This window comes from Aotus nancymaae, unplaced genomic scaffold (genome assembly GCF_030222135.1).
Source record: "Aotus nancymaae isolate 86718 unplaced genomic scaffold, 86718_ANA_hifiasm-v0.15.2.pri h1tg000020l, whole genome shotgun sequence".
NCBI classification, from domain to species: Eukaryota; Metazoa; Chordata; class Mammalia; order Primates; family Aotidae; genus Aotus; species Aotus nancymaae.
In genome coordinates, this window is record NW_026988432.1 from 27,597,662 (window position 1) to 27,604,666 (window position 7,005).

The 7,005-nt window shown below is 45.0% G+C and overlaps 1 long non-coding RNA gene and 2 other non-coding genes across 3 annotated transcripts in view; all 3 read right to left on the reverse strand.

Annotated features, from left to right (window-relative positions):
• LOC105709027 (uncharacterized) overlaps positions 1–6,855 on the reverse strand; it is a 35,404-nt gene extending 28,549 nt beyond the window's left edge. The window contains exon 1 of the long non-coding RNA XR_001105425.3: positions 6,815–6,855. This is a non-coding gene — a long non-coding RNA (uncharacterized LOC105709027). The remainder of the gene's footprint in view (positions 1–6,814) is intronic.
• On the reverse strand, positions 6,445–6,527 carry LOC135276145 (small Cajal body-specific RNA 18). Its single transcript, XR_010343709.1, has one exon. It is a non-coding gene; the product is annotated as a small Cajal body-specific RNA 18 (non-coding RNA).
• LOC135276153 (small Cajal body-specific RNA 17) lies at positions 6,606–6,744 on the reverse strand. The gene has a single exon (XR_010343717.1). It is a non-coding gene; the product is annotated as a small Cajal body-specific RNA 17 (non-coding RNA).
• Positions 6,856–7,005: the final 150 nt, after the last annotated feature.

The window sequence follows — 7,005 nt, forward strand, 5'->3', positions numbered from 1 at the left end:
ATCCAAAGAAAACAGTCATGGGGATCTCACCAGTGGAACGTATCAGTGTCTGTATGAAAGAGGCGGCAGCTTCAATTCTTGCCACCTCAGAAGAAAGGATTTGAGGGGCGTACAGCAGAAGGAGAGACCAAGGCAAGCTTTAGAGCAGGAGTGAAAGGCAGGAAAGTACATTTGGAAGAGAGCCAAGTGGGTGACTTGGAAGAGTCAAAAGCGCAGCTTAATCTTTTGACTTGGGGTTTTATACATTGGCCTACTTTTGGGGTCTTCTGTTCTCTCAACTCCTGAGATCTTGTCAGGAAGTGGCCAATCACCAATTTCAGGTGTTTTCTGTCTATTAGGAGACTGCCTTTCCCTGGTGCTGACTGTAACCAATTACTAGTTTAGAAAGACAGTTAACAACAGCCTTGACCATCACCAGATGGTTGCCCGATTCTCCTGGTGCGTGTGTGGAGAGGGGAACCCCCTCCTGCCCTGCTCATGCCTGACTAGCTACCCACAGGGAGAACCCACAAACTCCACACACAATGGTGTTGGCCTGGAAGCCATTCATTTTTTCTCACCAACATTATGTCAAAATGGCGTTGAATGAAACAATGTTATGCGGGGTCCTGCTGTACACTGTGCGGTGAAAAGTTGACTTTTGAATCCACTTTTCAACCTAAAGATGGATTCACTTTTTTGAGTGGTGGACCAAAGAATACCATCACTTGAGAAAAGCCTTCAGCTCATACTCAAAGAGGTTTAGGACTAGCCTCAAAGCCTCAACAGGAAAACCACGTCGGAAAAGAGGCAAATGTCATACAAGATACACTTACTTAGTAACAGTTCAGAAAGAGAAAAGCAGCCTGACATCCAGGAACTAATCTGAAACACAGAGCTACGCCTGGGTCGTGCTAAAAGCTGGCCTGGTGCTCTCTGCTGGGCCATGTTGTTCTTTTGCCATGAACAGCCTCACAAAAAACCAACATCAGACTTTAGTGTGAGTACACTAAACTGAGGTGAAACAAGACGGTAATTTTGCCCACGCACAGAAACAAGATCACCGTGTAAACCATATAACACCAAATATACCCTGTCCCAGGTAATATGAGGGAGTGTAGCTGCTTTCCCAGGTGCAGCTCGAGCCTAGCTCTAATTGGCCCTCTTTCAGGATAAGATGATAGTAAGATACTGTGATGGTTAATATTAGGTGTCCACTTGATTGAAGGATGCGTGGATAGCTGGTAAAGTATTGTTCCTGAGTGAGTCTGTGAGGGTGTTGCCAGAGGAGATTAACATTTGAGTTAGTGGTCTGGGAGAGTGTGTGCCTGGTGGTCTGGTGCCTCAGTGTGGGTGGGCACCATGCAATTGGCTGCCAGCATGGCTAGAACAAAGCAGGTGGAAGAAGGTAGACTAAGCTGGTTTGCTGCGTATTCTGGCTTTCATCTTTCTCTCTTGCTGGATGCTTCCTTCTGTTCCTCCTGTCCTTGGACATCAGACTCCAGGTTCTTCAGGCTTTGGACTCTTGGACTTACACCAATGGCTTGCCAGGGGCTCTCAGGCCTTCAGCTACAGACTGAAGCCTGCACTGTTGGCTTCCCTACTTTTGAGGCTTTTGGACCGGGACTGAGCCACTCCTGGCTTCCTACCTCCTGAGCCTGCAGTTGGCCTATCATGGGACTTGACCTTGTGATCATGTGAGTCAATTCTCCTTAACAAACTCCTTTTCATAGGTACATATATCCTATTAGTTCTGTCCCTTTGGAGAACCCTAATATAAATACCCAAAGATTTGTCCCTACTTCCTGACAGTACCCAATCCAGAGTGAACCCGTACTTCCTTGGATCCTCCCCAAATCACCTAACCACACCCAAATCCTACCACCCTTAAACTGAGATGTGCTGCAGTTCCCAAAGGTACACCCATGATGTGCAATCTCCCGTCTTCCAAAGAACGTTAAACCCAATTTGTTTAACTATAGGTGTGTTTCTGGAGGTTTTTGGCTGAAGGGCAATAATAGCATTGTCTCCTTCTAACAACATTAGTATTTTGCAGAGTAAACTTAGCTCCAAGGAAGATTTGCCTAAGGTTATATTACTAAATGAAAGTCAAACTAAAGATATAGACACTGCAAATAACTTTCAGATAAACAGAGAAAAAAAACAAATGTTCATCCACCTAAGTTTGAGACAGTGCCTTAAGGTTACTGGGAACACGCCAAGACTTAGGGTAAACTTAAAATGAGGGGAGTTTGGCAAATTGGTGTCTGTATTACTTTCTGTCTACATTCCATTAGAATAGGTAGCCAGGCATACTTGAGCAGGGCAGGAGAGGACCTCCTCCACCCCATCCAAGAACATCAGGCGACCTTCAGGTGATGGTCAAGCAGTTGTTAAACTATCTCTCTAAAATAATCATTGGTCTCACCTGGTGTCAGGGAAAGGCATTCTCCCAATAGATGGAAAATACTAGCATCTGGTGATCAGCAGCTTCTGGATAAGATTTTGGGAGAGCAGGTTCAGACATGCTCACTAAGAGGCAAAATGGTGGAGTTTAACTGGTATATGACCTTCCTCTAGGAACATGACTGGTAGGGGAAGAATGTCTCAAGTGAGTATGTGCACAACTTCAGCAAACACACTGTGCATGCTGCCCCTACCAAGCGCTGGCAGGCCACTGAGCATGCGGACAGCCCACCACAAGGTAAGAATTGGGAGAAGTAATGCAAGGCCTAGAACCATACCAATGTATCAATCTCCAAATCAAGAGTCAGGTGGCACAGCTGAATCTCTCGAGTTGCCCACTTGGCCCTCTTCCAAGTGTACTTTACTTACTTTTATTCCTGTTCCAATACTTTTTAATAAACTCACTCCTGCTCAAAAACTTGCCTTGGCCTCTCACTCTGCCTTAAGCTTCTTTCCTTTGAGGAGGCAAGAAGTGAGTTGCTGCAGACCCATGCAGATTTGCTGCTACTAACAATTTTATTCAACTGATGTTCTTGGTTGGCAACTTGAACTTTCTGAAGAGTTAGTATTGTTGTAAAGATAAAACCACATTCAACATTTGCCTTCTAACAAAAATTGAAGTTATTTCCAAAGCAATTAGATTAACAATGGGCACACACATAACTTTCCAAACTACTCAAGATCAGCAGATTCACTTGTCTCACTCATTCAGATTCATGTACTCATTTTTAAAAGTTTCCCTGGGCTGTACTGACTTCATCAGCTTTTCCCAGTTTCCATTACTGAAACTTCTAAAGCCACTATGGCTTAAGCCACCATCAATTTTTAGTGTTCTAGGAAGGCAGGAGAAACTGTGCTTAAGCATAGGAAAATAAGTATGGAAACTGCATTTCTAAAAATACTGAAAGTTAAATGTCTAAGAGTAGAACAATAACTTTACATCTCATGAAAGACTCCACATGTAGACAAAAATTATAAAATAATTTTAATATACATATTGAAATTACAATAATATATACCTGCTTAAATATGATGTAAACCTGAAAAGGACTAAATATTTTCAAAAATAACTTGTTTCAAGCAATCTCGTAGCTTACTTGAAGGACTTTTTTTCTCCCAACTTGTATTTTGAAAGAGTTAAAACCTACAGAAAACTTGCAAAAATAGAAGAATGTGGTACACACCTATAGTCCCAGCTACTCAGGAGGCTGGGGCAGGAGAATCCTTTGAGCCCAGGAGTCTGAGGACAGCCCCGGCAACATAGCAAGCAAGACTCCCCTCTTAGAAAAAGAATAATGGGCTGGGAGCAGTGCCTCATGCCTCTAATGCTAGCACTTTGAGAGGCCGAGATGAACAGATCACCTGAGGTCAGGAATTCGAGACTAGCCTGGCCAACATGGCAAAACCCGTCTCTCCTAAAAATACAAAAATTAGCCAGGCAGGGTGGCATGCACCTGTAATCCCAGATACTTGGGAGGCTGAGGCAGGAGAATTGCTTGAACCTGGAAGGTGGAGGTTGCAGTGAGCCGAGATCATACCACTACACTCCAGCCTTGGCAACAGAGTGAGATCCTGTCTCAAAAGAACAGAAAAGAAAAGAAAAAAGAATAATGAACAATGGTATACTCTTCATTTGGATTCCCCAGTTGGTAATATTTTGCCATATTTGCTTTCTCTTTCTCTGCCAGTGTACAATACACTTCATGACCACATTTCAATGATTCAGTCAATGGCAGAATACATATGACAGTAGTCTCATAAAATCAGAATACTTTTTCTGTATCTATCCTATGTTTAGATGCACACATACTTACTATTATGTTACAACTGCCTACAGTGTTCAGTACAGTAACATGCTGTACAGGTTTGTAGCCTGGGAGCAATAGGCTGTACCATATAGCCTAGGTGTGTAGTAGGCGCTACCATCAAGGTTTGTGTAAGAACCCTCTATGCTGTTCACACAATGAGGAAATCGCCTAATAGCACATCGCTCAGGATGTATTCTCGTGGTTAAGCAATGCATAACTGTATAAATACATGTATTTTTTCGAGTCATTCGAGAGTTAGTTGCAGGCCTCATGATTCTTCACTCCTATTTCAGCATGTATTTCCTAAGAACAAAGAACAATCTCCTACATAACTACAATATAATTATCATGATCAGGAAAATTAATGTCAATATTACCATGTCATCTATAATTTATATGTCTCCAATTGTCCTAATATGGTCTTTTAGAGTTTTTTTAATCCAGGTTTTAATTAAGGATCCCATATAATATCTGTCACATCTCTAGTCTCCTTTAATGTGATACTATTCCTAGCTATTTTTTGGTTTTCACCACACTGATTTTTATTTATTTTTTAAATTTTATTTATTATTATTATTATTATTTTTTTTTTTGAGATGGAGTTTCGCTCTTGTTACCCAGACTGGAGTACAATGGCGCGATCTCGGCTCACCGCAACCTCCGCCTCCTGGGTTCAGGCAATTCTGCCTCAGCCTCCTGAGTAGCTGGGATTACAGGCACGCGCCACCATGCCCAGCTAATTTTTTTTTGTATTTTTAGTAAAGACGGGGTTTCACCATGCTGACCAGGATGGTCTCGATCTCTTGACCTCGTGATCCACCCGCCTCGGCCTCCCAAAGTGCTGGGATTACAGGCGTGAGCCACCGCGCCCGGCCCCACCACACTGATGTTTTTAAAGAGGTCAAGTCAGTTGTTTTGTAGAATGTACCTCCATGTGGATTTGTCTCATTGTTTCCTCATAATTAGATTCAGGCCAGACGTTTTCAGTGTTTTCAGGAGAAATCCTATGCAAGTGAAATTGTGTTGTCACTGTGGGGGTGCGGGGCGTGCATGAAGTCAGTTTATCCCATTATTGGTGGGACACCATTACTTCATCATTTAGTGGAGTAATACCTGGAAGATTTCTCCATTGTCAAGGTACCCTTTCTTCTTCATGAGACTTGGAGACTATGTAAGCATTCTCTCATATATTTGCATGTTTTAATATACGTAAACCTTTCCCTGAATGGTTTTAGAATCCACTCATTAGTGACATTCCCCATTAGAGAAAACAGTACATTTGGAAAGACCTGCCGATGGAGGTCTGCGGTGGGAAGTTGTGATACTTAACCTTTCTTAAATATGTGGATGGCAAATTGAATAGAAAAGCGTGTACAAAAGTGAACACATTTGCGAAGGCTAAGATTTATACGTTTGATTGCATGGATATTTTGCCTTAAAAAGAACTGTAAATGAATACTTAACGTATGCCGATGTGTTCATGGGTGTAGAGTACTAAGGTCTGCGTTAAAAAAAAAAGTAAGATGGGGCTGGGCGCGGTGGCTCCCATCTGCAATCCCAGCACTTTGGGAGGCCGAGGCAGGCGGATCACAAGGTCAGGAAATCAACACCATCCCGACTAACATGGTGAAACCCCGTCTCTACTAAAAATACAAAACATTATCCGGGCGCGGTGACATGTGCCTGTAATCCCAGCTACTCGGGAGGCTGAGGCAGAAGAATCGCTTGAACCCGGGAGGTAGCAGTGGGCGGAGGTAGCAGTGGGCCGAGATTGCACCACTGCACTCCAGCCTGGGCGACAAAGCGAGACTGCGTCTCAATAAATAAATAAAATAAAATAATTTAAAAAATAAGATGGTTTGATGGAAGAACAGGTGGATAGCAATATAGCAAAATGTTAACAATTGGGGTATATAGGTGGTCGATATGTGTGCACTGTACAAGTCTTTCCACTTTTCTGTAAACTTGAAAGTCTTCATAATAAAAATTTGGATTAGAAAAAACACTGCAAGAGTGCCACCAAAGCGTTTGAAAAGCAGGATTCAAAGGCTGGCATTCGCTGACGACTCAGAGAAACCGTCCTTGCCACCCACCACCCCCACACCAAGAAGCCCTAGGCAGCCCGGTCTTCTAAGCCCTGGTACCGAGGGGCTCTCCGCCTCTCCCCTGCACCAGCCGCCTCCTGCTCGCCCGGCCTCAGTCTGTTCTCAGAACACACTCCATCACCTGGTTCCCAGAACTCAGATTGCGCAGTGGTCTCGTCATCATCGGCCAGAGCTCACAGTAACCGCGGCAGAGGCCTCACTAGACTTCCCTCCCACCCAGCCTCACCCGCTGCTTCTCACGCCCCAGCTCCGGGTCCCCCGGCACCACTCCGCTCGCCACGTTTTCATAATCCTCTCAGGCTCCGGGCAAGCGGGCCGCAATGGGACCTGATCATATAAGGAAAATACTGTGGGCTCATCCGGGGGCTGTAATGGGGACCCGAAAGCGCCCTAGCCTACTACACTTGCCGCACCCCAACTGCCGCCCACCTCTCCGCCTAGCCCCCAGTACGGTACCCAAACCCGATCCCGCGTCCCGCTTGGCGGCCTGAGCCTCTGCCCAACGGACTACGCAGCCGCCGGCCCCAGCCAATCCCGCCGCGCCGCCGCCGCGCCGGCCCACAGGACTTCCGGTCTTGCCCCCAGCAGGCGGCAGGCAGCCCCCCGGCCCACGCCGGATGGGCACCTGCCAGCGTTTAGCGTTTTGT